The 14,023-nt window shown below is 39.9% G+C and overlaps 1 protein-coding gene across 3 annotated transcripts in view; it reads left to right on the forward strand.

The window, feature by feature from the left end:
• The first annotated feature begins 12,330 nt into the window (after positions 1 to 12,330).
• dyrk1ab (dual-specificity tyrosine-(Y)-phosphorylation regulated kinase 1A, b) overlaps positions 12,331 to 14,023 on the forward strand; it is a 12,133-nt gene continuing 10,440 nt past the window's right edge. Inside the window, exon 1 of one of the 3 annotated variants that reach the window (XM_044353255.1) lies at positions 12,331 to 13,158. The gene's annotated coding sequence lies outside the window, so the exon portion shown is untranslated. Of the gene's footprint in view, positions 13,159 to 13,195; positions 14,020 to 14,023 lie in introns of those variants that run through there. The other 2 variants (XM_044353258.1, XM_044353256.1) reach the window with 2 other exon arrangements.

Raw genomic sequence — 14,023 nt, forward strand, 5'->3', positions numbered from 1 at the left:
TGAGACTCAGAGGCCACTGAAGTAAGACAGTCATCCAGGTGAAAACTGTGCATAATAGTATCCACCACCTGCTGGCTGAAGGAGTCTCTGATATTCTCTGCACACTTGAAGAGCAAAATTCGCACAGCTTGACCATGAGGTTGCTCCAAAGAGATGGACAAGCATCCTGTACTCCTCCATGTGTTGAGAGAAGTCTCCACCGGGCCACCAGAGAAACTGTAGCAGGATAGAATCTTTAGCTGGCACATGCACCTGATAAAACATGGCCTCAGTGTCTGCCATCAAAAACAGCAGGTTCCTTCCTAAATCTGGTTATGACTCCAATCAATGAGCTGGGGAGATCAGGGGCCACATTTTTAAAACTGTGCAGAGGATTCACATCAAAAGATTGTGTGTGGATGAAACACAGAAAGTGTTTACGAACAAAAATATTCTGATTTATAACAGTGCGCACACACGTCCCACACCGGTTTCCCTTTATAAATCACAATCAACTCGAAATTTGGTGCACGTGAACACATGGCACACATGGCACATGAGGACAATGATGGAAAATTCTGACAGAAAAGCTAAAAAAAGAAATTTCACCCAGTGTGAAATTGAAGTTCTTGTTGGGGAGGTTGAAGCAAGAAAAAAGATATTGTTTGGTGGACACAGTGTGGGCATTACAAATGCCAATAAGGCTTTGGAGTGGCAGCATGTAGTGGACGCAGTGAATGCTGCTTGCTCAGAAGGTCAGACCTTCTACGAAATAAAAAAGTGGTCCTACATAAAAGTAGAAGGCACATAGCCTTACACAGACAAGAGTGTTTGTGCCACGGGCAGGGAAAAGGGGACACCAGAGCTCAACCCCTTTGATGAGCAACTTGCAGGAATTATAGGGGAATCCCTCCTAAGTGGAGAAGTGATGGAGATGGAGGGGGGCACAGATATGCAAGACGCACCGGATGACCCAGGTATACCTTGTGTATTTATAAGTGATGCGTCACATCCACACTGTGGCGCACAGCAGCACTGTTTGGCTCATTGACTGTTCTGCGCAACAAACGTGATAACAATGTACAGTATGAAACTATGCACTCCTATCTGTCCAACTGACGCATCGACAATGGCATCAGTTTAAACATAATTTGTCCTACTGTTCACCTTATTATTTATGAGAATGAATTTCATAATAGGCAAGTAGGCCTATTGTCTAATAATTACAGATCCAATTACATATGATTCCCGATTAAACTGTGCAATATATTTGAGGGGTTCTTTTGCAAAAACAGATATCTCCATTTATTATCCTAAATCATCTTTATTTTGTGTGCACTCCAGAGAGTATCAATCAAACAGGTGTTTGTTTATTCATTTTAAGAATGGCTTTTATCTGTTTTTGTAAATGAACTCTTCCTATATAATACATAAGAAGTAATATTTCGATTTATTTCACACAATGGTATCAATTTCAAACCGTTTCTCAAGTTTCATCCTTCTGCCATTGGAGTCACAGTTTCTCATTTCTCCAGTTTATATGTATGCGCATGGGTCAAAGTCTCTGTGGAGGACCGCACATTCTCCTATCAAGTATGTTTTTTATAAATCCCAAGGTTTGCTTAGAAAGTGGCGTACACCTTCCTTTGTGCCAATGCAACATTCATAAATGAGGCCTCAGGTCCTTGCGGCAGTTGTATATTCAGTGATCTACCTTGGAATGATGCAGCACAGTCAAACACAACTCTGATCTTCCTCTTTGGATGGTATACACCAGGGTGTGGAATATACCATGTACTTTACCATGGCTATATGCCAGGTCTTTAGCAGGCACCTTGTCAGCATAACCACAGGAAATGATGTCATGCATAAAGGCAGCATAGTCTGCATGAAATGGGGCATCTCTCCGGAACCTCCTTTTCAGACTCAGGGCATGTTGCTCCGCTAGCTTGTGGTTATCAGACATGCTCACCTCCCTTTTCTTCAGAGGTATAACAATGCTATAGTGACCATCCGCCAGCTTAACAGTGTTTTTGATCATTTCCATGAACTGACAATCTTTCCTTGATGGACCCAACTGTTCATCCTGGCTGCACTCAGGGAAGTCTACTTGAAACTACTGCTTCCAAATTTCATCCAATCTCACAACTGAGATACAATTAGCAGTGATTCTAGGTTGTTCACAGTCTGCTCCACCGGTACAAAGCGGCCCATTAACAGTCCATCCCAGCATAGTCTGAATACCATATGGCCCACCATCCTCATTTGGAATCAGCTCTAGGTACATTCAAGCCAATCAAAAGCTCAACATCTGAATTCATTTCAGGTGGATGTGCTCCATGCAAGTATGGCCATCTGAACAGATCCTGCTGTCCTGGTATATTGCTCCTACTCACAGGCATTTTCTTCTGTTTATAAACATCTGGCATTTCACAGTAGAGGCCCCTGTCCAGGCCAGCTACCTCCAAATCCGATACAATGCAACTTCCCACAACTTTTTCTTGGCCCCTTGTGCACAAGAAAATCTTGGTTCCTCTTCCTGAGATATCCAGCCCATTCATCAAAAGTCATTGTACAGAATGATGCTGAACTCTCTTGGTCCAAAAAGGCATAGGCCTCCACAATTTTATGGCCCTTTTTAGACTTGACCTTGACTGGAACAATGGAAAGTTTGCAGTCATGCTCACCGGCCCCAGTAAGACCACTAGTTTGTACCGCAACCAGAGCACTGCTCACTGTTGTGTCAGTATCTGTAACTGCTTGATTCTTCTCTGCTCCCTTGTCCTTCAGGTGAATGTGAAGCATGCTAAGATGTCTGGATCCACGTACTTTACATGACAGTCACCTCCTGCAGTGTTTACTCTCACAACAGATTCCATGCTCTTTCAAGAAGGCAATCATTCTCTCCTTTCCAATAAAGAGTACAATAAAGAGTACAACTCCAGTGTATGTCTACCCTTGCCGTATAGGAAAGCCGTTTTGTCCAGTGAGCCTCCTTCCTTTCTCCTATGGGCCTTTTCATCCACAGAAGTAACTGTAGTTGAAAAACAACTTCCTTTACTTTGTATGCAATGCTGATTAATTCTCTTTGCTGCCATCTTTGCCTTGCACTGTTTTGGAGTATCTTGTATGTTACCAACTACAGGATCAGCTGAAATTTTCACCTGACACTCAATGAAGCCTACAATGTCAGGAAAAGTAGTTCTATGATGACGCCTTTCTTGAATATCACAAGCCAATGTTCTCCATTTGTCTCTTAGCTTGTATGGCAACTTCTTTATTACTGTCAGCATATTAACAGGCATGTACTGGATTTCATCCATGTTATTACAGCACCCTCTTGGAAAGAGACCATAAGCTTGAAGTGCTTTGACATCCTCTGACTTAATTACCGGCTACGAGAGGGATTTGTCCAAATAAGTACATGCAATCTTTTGCTCATTTCCAAAATGTTCTTCCAACAAAGCCTTTGCCTTGTTATATCCTCTGTCTGCAGCCATTTGTTGACAGCTTCTGACAAGCTCTCTTGGTTGACCTCTGGTGTACTGCTCCTTGAAGTGCAGACAGTCGGTTGCGTTACCTGTCTTTTCTTCAATACTGCGCTCAAAGGATCTCATAAAAGCATGATACAGTAGAGGGTCTCCATCAAACACTTGAATTTCTCTGTTTGGCAAAGATGAGAGATTTCGTTGATGCACCAGCATAGCAGTTATTTCATTTTGTCTTCCCATTATGGGTAACAAATTACCAGTGACTGGTACAGGAGCATTTGCACCTCCAAACTGAGATGTTTAAACATCAGGCTTCATGTTTTGAACCCTCCCAAGCTTGGTCGGTCTCTGCTGGAGTATTTGTGATTCAACATTCATGGCATGGTATTTCCTTTCCTTTGGCTTAGTACCTGTCAAATGAGACCCAGGAACACCTTTGGCTGAGATTGGATTTTCATATTCTCCTTGGCCATAAGGCACAAATGAATCAGCATCAGCATAAAGAGCAGCATGGGCTCCTCTCTCCATTTTGTTTAAATAGGATTCTATACCACTAGATTTATTGGATATGCTGCTTTGCACACCACATCTTGAGGCTCTTAGGATATTCACCTTAGCACTGATGCTGCTATCTTCACTTCAAGTTCAAATCGCTCTTTACTTTTTCTTATTTCTTCTTCCTGTTGATCCAGATCATGTTTTCCCTTGAGTAATCTTTGATGAGCAAGAAGAGCAGCCATATCAGCTTCTGCTTTAATATGGGCAGAAGTAGTAAAGGTACTTGAAGTCCTAGATTTTGAACCATGCCTTCCGCTGTTAATATTTGAGACACTGTCACCTGGCTTAATTTCATCATGTGTCATTCCAGGTAAGGCATCCTGCTCCTGATGTGAAGAAAATTTATTATCAAGATGTGGCTCATCCAATTCCAGACTTGGAGGATTTTCAAAATCCTTGTTGTTAAGTAGTCCCTCCAAGTTCTCCTTTCTTATATGTCCATGTCCGGACATATACCAGACCAGTCTGTCAGTCATTCATTTTCAGAGAGCCATTACTTTACATTCTCAATAAACCCTTGGTTATATTTATTGATGCTTGTGAACCACGCATTTTGTTTCTGTTGCTCCTCCTGAGGTATTAAAGACATCAGTGACTCATGCAGTGAAATTGCGTCCTCCAGCATTTGCATCAAAAAATCAAGCTGAGCTTGCACTTGTAAAGCACTGGTGTCATTTTTCATGTGATCTTTCAATGCAGTGATGACACCCTTTATTTTATTCACTCTGGATTGGCATTCTTTCTGGAGCTTCTCAATTTTACACACCAAGGCCTTTTCAGTGAGGGTGACTGTTCTTCTGACATTTTCAGTATCAACTCCATTTTCAAGTGAAACAGCCTTTGATCCAATTATATAGACATTAACCAGCAGTGCACACACAATAAAACTTAAAAGAGGATCCAAATCCGTGTCAATCATCCACATCCAACTTTTTGTTCACAAACGAATGATCCACTCATATCTCCACATATTAACTCAAACTTGAGCAAAAGCAGTAAATGCAACAATCAGCAACCACTGCATCCACAATATTCAGCAGTATCAATATTCAGACTGTACCCAAGCAAGAACAAACTTACAGTATGAGTTAAACATACTCTAGGTTGTTGTGCTGTGATCCATCCATTCATCTGTCAAGTTTTACTCAAAGTCTGCATCCAAAGTGGCTGGGTGGTCCATCACTTTACATGCACTAGTCCAGCAAGGCATCAGGGTGTATGTGTAGGCTCTGTGCGGACATCCACGTACCTTCAATTTGTTGTGACCATGCAGTGACAACACTGTCTTCCTGTAGATGCCGATCTACTGCGTATGTGTTGAACGCGTCCTCCAAGCGGACTCCAGAAGGTAGTATAAACAGAGCTATTACGCATACATGGTGTCTGCAGCTGTCGCTTGGGAGTATACATGAAGCTTAAGTCTGCAAGACTGCAGATAAACCCTTCTCACTTTTTTTGGTGTATGCATCAGCTGGGCAATTCTTATTGGACTGAATGGTCGCCATTTTCGGTCCAGTATCCAGCTCTTATAATACATCCATGATCCAGATGGATGTAATGACAGCTCTCCAAAAGTGAAGCCAAAACATTTCGATGGCCCACTGGTGGCTGGCTGCAGTATAGGTCATAAATTCCGCCCCCTCCATGTTAGCGGATGGCACATGAGCCAAACTAAAATATCAAAGTACACGTCAAAATTTTTCCCAAAGCCAGTTTCTGTCATTTTAGGTAGTTCTTATCATGATGATGTTTGTCCAAGTGCTCATTTTTCTGATAAGTTTGTTTCTAATTAGTTATTTGACAATATAAAAAGAGGGTGTGATGTTATGAGGGGGGTGTCCTGTGGGCCGTCATCCCGCTGCCTGACTGACTGTACTGCGCAGGCTCTGGCTCCAAATGATGTCACACAAGCAAGATGGCAGGGTTAGGGGTCAGGAGTCAGGGGGGTGTGTCATAGCATGCTATGGACACAGCATCATGGGGGTGGGGGTGGGTAGTGAAGTAGGTGTGTCATGTAGTGAAATGGGTTTGTTGTGTAGGTCTGCAAGACTGCAGATGGACCCTTCTCAAAGGAAAAAAAAGATGGATGTGTAAATCTTTACTCTTGATTTAGAAATCTGTGTGCACAACCATGGTCTTGGATTCATAATCCGTGTCCTCTAAATAACGAATCCATGCAAGATTTGTAAATCGTGCCCTAAAATTTTTACATTAATTTTAAATATTGTAATATAATTATAATATTATTATTAATTATATTATATTTTTTTGTTTTTAAATAATTTTAAAATTTTCTAAATTGTCTTCACCCTATTTGACGCTTCATAACCGCATAAGCAGTCGCACCATTACTGGAAATCTCTCACATTGTCATGACACATAGTTTGGCTAACAAGTAGCCCATAAATCGTGTGCACAGATTTCTAAACCAAGAATACAGATTTACACATGGATCTTTTTTTTTTCTCAGCTGAACCCAGGGGGACTCTGTAAAACATAGATAATGCTTGTTTTTGTTTTTTTTCCTGTGGGTTTTGAACATTAGGTGTGGTTTGACAGTCATTATGCATTAATCTTGCAAAACACTGTTTGCAGTCGCTTCATGTGCATTAGGGTCTCTGTGGTGGCCACTGAGATTTGTGTGTTGTCGGTTCACGCTGCATCTGCTGTGAACTGCTGTGAACTGCTGCTGTGGGCTACAAGTTACAATTTGTGGTCCATCATTCACTGATAGCATTCACTCAAAGACACTGTATTGGATAGGCTACCCTCTGACTATAGCGTTGGGTTAGCAAATGAAAGCTTGTTGGCTAAGCAGCACCCCTTGCAAATAATGAAATGGAAGTGACCATGTTAAAATTTTTCAGAACCAGCGGATTTGGTGTATACAAGCTTTTAGTATTGTTTTGCTGTTCTTAAAGTAGTTGCTAGTACCTTTGAAAGTTTTGTTCTGTCTGAGGACTGAGAGTACAGTTAAAGATTCTTGGATAAAGGGGAGGAGGAATTTTAAAAAATCATAATTTTGGGGTGACATATGGCTCAGAACAGACGCAGGTGATAAACTTGATGACTGATATTGACTAATCTGGGAAAGTAGGCAGAAGTGAACATCATTACTGCAGTTGCACCTCACTTGTAAACAAACCCTGTTGGGTATAGATCAGAATCAGAATCAGAATCAGAATCAGACTCGGTTTTACTGGCCAAGAATGTTGACATGTACAAAGAATTTGACTCTGGTTTCTAGTTTCTAGGTGAATTAACATTTTAAAAAGATAATATATGGGTTTAACTATGACCTGAAATGTCTACAGACAGCCCAAACTAGATTACAACCTTTGGCCACCTTTATATTTAACACATGAAATACTTAACTCATAATTCTTGCTGTTGCATGTTGAGAAATCCTGAGAAGGGGCAACCTTCTCAGGATCTTCTTCCCCCACCCTGGACATATATATTTTTTAAATCATAGATTCTGCAGTCAAGCATAGGGAATCTGGAACAGGCAGGTAAAACAGTTACCAGGTAATAGGCAATAGAAGTTATGAATTGATAGAACACAAACTCAGCACTGAAACATAAAAGGGAAAACTCTGTCTATACAGTGTGTGGATATCAACCACGAATGAAACATTCAATATCTGCCATTAATGCATTCACATGTAGAAAAAACAACAACATTGAAAACATGGCTAAATTGGTAAGGAACTATTGCGCGATCAACCACACAATCAGCTTCAGGAAAAAAAATCATTCACCCATATGTTTTTACAGAGGCTAATGGGCTGTGTAACTAAACAAGCAAATGGCTTTCTGAATTGAACATATGATAAAAGCAACATATTTTTTACAAACCTGTCCACAAACATTGAGAATATCCTTGTAATCCTGATTAGGTTGTCATATTCTGCTTTAAAATAGGACCTGTATGCCTTTAGGTTTGTTTTGCCTAATGTTACCATGTAGAGGCCTTGGCAGTCCAATATCTGTGTCTGCGCAGTGTGGTCGTATAAGTTAAAATAATGTCTGGTCTATACTCAGTCAGAAGGGAAATTCTGGACTGGACAGCCATTTTTTAGGCACAGCAGTGGTTAGCACTGTTGCCTCATAGAAACAAAGTCTTAGGTTTGAGTTCGTTGACCAGCTGGGGACTTTTTCTGTGGTGTTTTCATGTTCTCCCTGTGTTGACAAGGGTTTACCTGTATAGTCAAAAGACACAAAGTTTAGGTGGATTGGAAACTCTAAATTTCCCAGCCTACCCTGAACTGAATATGTGATTTCTTAAGAGAAATGATGGATGAATGGATGGATGATTGGATGGACACTTGTGATTTGCCTAAATTACCCATGACTGTTGTACAATCAGTGTAAATGGAGCTGTTGTTGCTGGATAGTAAAGTTATTGGTAGCATCTGACCTTATGATGAAAAAAAATCACTTCTATGAATGAGGCCTGAGACTGACAGGAAGAGCCATAGTAACATGTGGACACATTTGAGGAGAAAACATTTGTAGTGGCAGTGAATATTCATAGCAAATGTTTGGAGATAGAGAACTTATGAGCAACTATGGCACTCAATTTATTTCCCAAAATTTGGGAGGTCCCTTAAAGTTGATTGAGAGAAATATATATCATTCTGCTCCACTAATGGATCAGTGAAAACATTTGTACACAGCATGAAACAGGCCCAGAAGGCTTCACAATGACAGGGCTCTCTTCATCAGCCACTGAACAGTTTCCTGCAATCTCATAGAAATGCCACACATACAACCCCAAAAGATGTTCCCGTAACACTCCTTATAAAAACTAAGGATACACTGATTGCATGTTGAGGCAATGATTGATTAGGCTCCCATTGGCAGCGGTACTGTACTGGTATATTGGATAAAAGCATCCCTGATTTAAAAAAAAATACCAGCTTTGACCGACTCAAACCACCTAGTACAAAAAATGCTATACAACTGAAACATCAAACCAGTTTGAGAGATGCATGCAAAGAGTAAAAGAAGTGGTTACCACCCTTGACATCATGTACTGCCACGTAACCACAAAAATTGGCCAAAATGGCTCAGACAAGTCCCAGGCTGTCACATGGCTGTACAGTGCCTCTGGAAGCTCCACCAGCACTGGAGCCAACCATGAGTTGCAGCTGCCAAGGCAGACATGATGCTTGAGAATCAAGTCTCTGTCCTATATGATAATAAGAAACGACCACCTGATTGTCGAGTGCGTGGATTGCTGGTAGCAGCTACGTCCATTTTTTCTTTCTGTGTCTAAATTCAATGGACAGTCCTAACTATTAAGAGAAGGAAAGGCCATCATGATGCCCTCTGCTCTTTGGATTCAGAATTGCCCATCAAAATTTTGAAATGGCTTGCAAGTCTTTGAGGTAGCATTAAAATGCAATGGGAGAATACACTTTTAATTGATATTTTTCCAAACCACAATTTGCAGTGGTGACATCACTGCCTTGGTCCACTCATATTTTCCCACAAAAAACAAAAACAAAGCTGCAGTTATATATATAGAGAGAGATATTTATGTAAACGTAGCCACTGAATAGTTTCAATGTAACACTTAAGTTTATAATAATTAAAAAAGTGAGATTTTGCATACAACCAGCAGATGTCCTACATTGACACTTATCACAGATGTCATACAAGGACCTCTTGTGACTGAAGGATTTGGGGGAAATAATGCCAACTGCCCCATATGTTGCTTAACTGTCAAAATAGTCTGAAATGGAGTAGATATTTAAAGTCCCCCTCCACTCAAAAATGTGTATTGCTTATTGTTACCTCAGTTGGATGTTTGACCTTGAATGTGCAGAATGATCTATGTGCAAAGTTTGATACTAGAAGGTTGTTTTCATATCCACCAGCTGGTGATGAAAGTTTCTCTGTGCTCACCAAAATTCTAAGTTTAAGGCATGATGTTTCACAATACAACTTGTTTAGAAGCCAATCATGGTCCAGTATTCAATTTATTCAAGTGTGATGTGGAGACTTCAAACCTCAAATGCACATACACTAAGAATGGACTTTGCAGTGAAGTAGGAGGCATCGTTTGTCCAGTAGTTAAACTTTTGAAATAAAAAATATAAATATATTTTTTAAATGAGGGAAAGAGAGAAGATTTTATTTAAAGCATTTTAACAAGATAATTGAACTTTTTTTGTGGAAAAACTTAGATACAGATTATTATTAAAGGTAGAGTATTTTATATACATCTTCAAACATATCTGGAAGGGATCTTTAAGGAAAGCAAAGATTACCTTCCACAGAATGCTTTTAATAAATAGCTATAAATTAGACTTAGAGTGGTACAGCAGACCATTGCAACATGTCCCAATCAGTTTTGAGTGTGATTTCTTGTGCACATACTGCACTGACTTTATGATGTTTTCAGTAATTGTAGGTACACTATATTGCCCACTGGTTTAATTTATCCAACTGTTCCAATGTTGGATAAGTGTACGAACAGTTACTCTTGTTTTTAACCTTGCTCTAACTTTTAACCTGAAGTTTGAAGCCTAAAGGTTGTGGCAAGTAGTTGTTTAGAAAAATACACTGAGTTTAAGAGAGGTGACAAACTAAATATATGTCACTTTAATGTTTGCATATGTTTGTTTTTGTTTTTTAAAAAGTTTGCAACAAGTAAACAAGAATTGTTTCACTACACACATTTTCCAATGCTTAGTTTAAGCCTTGCATAACATGAATATATTAATTTACATTGCGCAAATATGTAACATGAAAATGTTTAGGCCTATAATGTGATTGTGTCACTGTTATGTTATTGTATGATACTGTAATCATTGTACAGTTTTTACTATCTTATAGCACAAAATAATGTTACACAGGTCACCTGGGGAAGTTACCTTTTTCATGAATCCAACTTGTTTCACAAGGTCTTTACATTTCTAGCCCTTAAAAGTTTTTTGTCTATATGTATTCACAAGTCAGACAAGTCTTGCAAGTGTTATCCACTAGCGAGACTTGTCTGGCTTGTGAGACTACCTGTGCCTGTACTACTGTCAGAGCAAAAGCTTTACAAACATTCTTTCCTCTGAGTTGCATGACTCAACAATTGCAATTAAATGTCTTATATAAATCAAGAATTTGCTGACTGTATGAAGAAAAACATGGATGTATGTACTATTTAATCAGTATATATGCTTTCAAACACTGAATCAAAGAAAAGGACAAGTGAGCAATGTTTGATGAGGCTTTCCTCAGGGAACAGTAATTTCTGCCAGGCCAGGACATTACACATAATGCCTGTTTGCCTAAATACCTATGCTAAATAAAAAAAAGCACAACTACATGTTATGCAAAGTTTTAAATCCATTGTAACCATTTCTTTATGTTGTGCATAAACACACAGACATGTACAAATAGACATGTTATTGGAGAATGGTAGTCTTTAAATTAAAAAAGCAAAAAATGAAATATTCTAAAAGTACCATAATATACATGTATGTTAAGAACTCATAACTAGAACAAATGTACTTAAATATCTAAGGAAAGATCTGTAAGGTCTGTAGAGTATGTATTTATTCATTTTGTGAATTTGAGGCTTTTTATATTTTTGAATTAAAAATTTCAAAAGGTTGGTAAATTATGAGCCGACTCAAGTATTGTAGACTCAATACTAATACTTAAATTTGAGAAGAAAGCTTTGATACAGCATTTTTAGACAATCCTGTTGGCAAATCAGATTTACAGAAAGTATGTGGAACAGTTATAGCCGACAGTTATGTGAATAAATACATTATTATTATTATAAGGCCTACTATTATTATTATTATTAGTGGTGTGTAGTAGGCTAAATTATTTTATTATTAATATTATTAATTCTTTTTGCTTTCTGGCCAAAATTACCTGGTAGGGAGTGTGTTTGGGGGCTATTGACCTCAGTAATTCTAAAATCTATAGCTCTGTAAATTATTTTTGGTTAATTTTTCTTCAAATCCCCAAAGAAATCAGAAAAAACACACAGGCCAACATAATGTAGACTGCCAGACTACTATACTATCTAAGTAGTAGCCTATTGTGGTATCACAAGAGCAAAGTTACCATCATAATAGGTTATGGTGGTTTCAAAATTGGAAATATAAACATAGTCTGACGGTATATATCTTCGCCGGCCGGTAGCAACAGGCCAAACACTGTTAAAAAAAGACAGACAGGGACAACACTGGAGTTATGTGTCCTGTAACTCTGGCCAGTTAGATTTTATTCGTCATTGGTACATCCGGGTACTTTATTTTTTTTGATTGACAGTTGCCATGGCAACAAGCTAGAGCATCGCCATTTTGTCAGGAGGGTTTTTTTCCCCAGCTCAGTCTTTTCAAATGTTCTCCCTTCCCGCCGGAATAATGCTGTCAGTGGATGTATATTTGACGTTTTTGGATAACGAAATGCGTCTAGTGGATCGGATTATGAAGATCAAGAGGCCGACGTTTTAACATAGTTGAAATAATTAGGCGGCGCCGCACTAACTGAGTTGTCCGTGTCTCTGGTCCACCGGGCCGGTTCACTGCGCAGGTTTGGACCGCGCGCCATTTTGTGAAAATTGACACAAAAATTCCTAACCAAAATTATCAGAGGACACGGTTTCTGTTTCATGTTTGAAACACTCCGAATTTAACTGTATTGTCGCGTTTATCGAAGTGGCCGACGCTAAATTTTTGCAAAGACAGCGTTAAAATCAGAATTTGGCATACCGTTTATTCAGCGGTAGCTAGAGTCGTTAGCTTGAGGCTAGCCAGGGCAGGTAGCTAATGTTAGCTGCGTTCATTTTGTCAACTAGCGAGCCAGTTCGCTAAGGTTAGCTAGTAAGTTATGCGTGCTAGTTAACGTTAGCATGTTGCTAGTCATCAGCTGATAGAAACGTTAGTCAAAAGTTGCTTCGATCGCCGATGTTGTTCATTAAAGCTTGGGATATGAAAGGCGTATTAAATCTGGCTGGCGAGTTATTTTAGAGTTTGCCGGTCAGAGGAAGGGGATCGGATTTAACGTTAACATTACTCGCTAACCGTGCAGGGAGGGGAGAATCTCAAGCTGGATAAGTTTCCTCATCATACAGGTTATTGGACTTTAAATGAAGATCGTGCCATCAGAGGTGAGCAATTATATTTTTTCTCTTTGACATCAGCCTTCATCGGCTCAAAAAATGCACGTTAACGTTTTCGCAGATGTATATAAATGTAACTCGAATGGTTCACAATGATGGACGCGACAGTGAAGTTGAGGACGGTAGCTTATGGTATGGCGGCTAGCTAACATTTTGTGGCGGTGCCGACTCCGCTGAAGCCAGCGGTAACATTTGCTTCCAGTCAGTAGGTCAACGGACTCATTTTAATGTCGGATGGGAACAGCTTTCCGGCTGGCTGTGGACTAGAAGGTGCAGCGGATTGTGTGGGCTTGGACGGAGAGTCATGCTGGCACGGTGTTAACGTTACAGCTAACGTTAACCCTGCGATATTAGACAGTGTCATTGTACGATTGAAGCAAATGTTGCCGTGTAAGCTAACAGCCCCGTTTGATTTACTGTCAGTGCAATGTCTGATTTTATTAATACTAGATGTGTAGGTTGGGTTTTAGAGTTAGACGGTACGGGAGCTCACCTAGCTAACCTGGCTAACGCCTGATAGCTAATTCGGCTAACCTGGCTAATGGTTAACGATGACTTGTTGACGAACCAGCTGAATGGGCCCCACAACCCGCTGGCTGAACACAGCGTCACTAGCTAACGTTGGATTGGTGAGAGATATGCTTGCTTGTCCCGCAGTTTTTTCAGGGTAACGGTAACGACGACAACGTTAGCTAGTTAGACTGCTAACGGTAACGTGAGCCTGAATACGTTTGTCATTTATACGAGGAATTGGAGGCACACACGGACGTTATGTAGCAAGAGAGGACGCAAATTAACACTGAATATGCTTTCTAAATTCCAACCATGACGAGATCTACCCCATCATCTGTAA

Source organism: Thunnus albacares, chromosome 6 (genome assembly GCF_914725855.1).
Source record: "Thunnus albacares chromosome 6, fThuAlb1.1, whole genome shotgun sequence".
Classification (NCBI taxonomy): Eukaryota; Metazoa; Chordata; class Actinopteri; order Scombriformes; family Scombridae; genus Thunnus; species Thunnus albacares.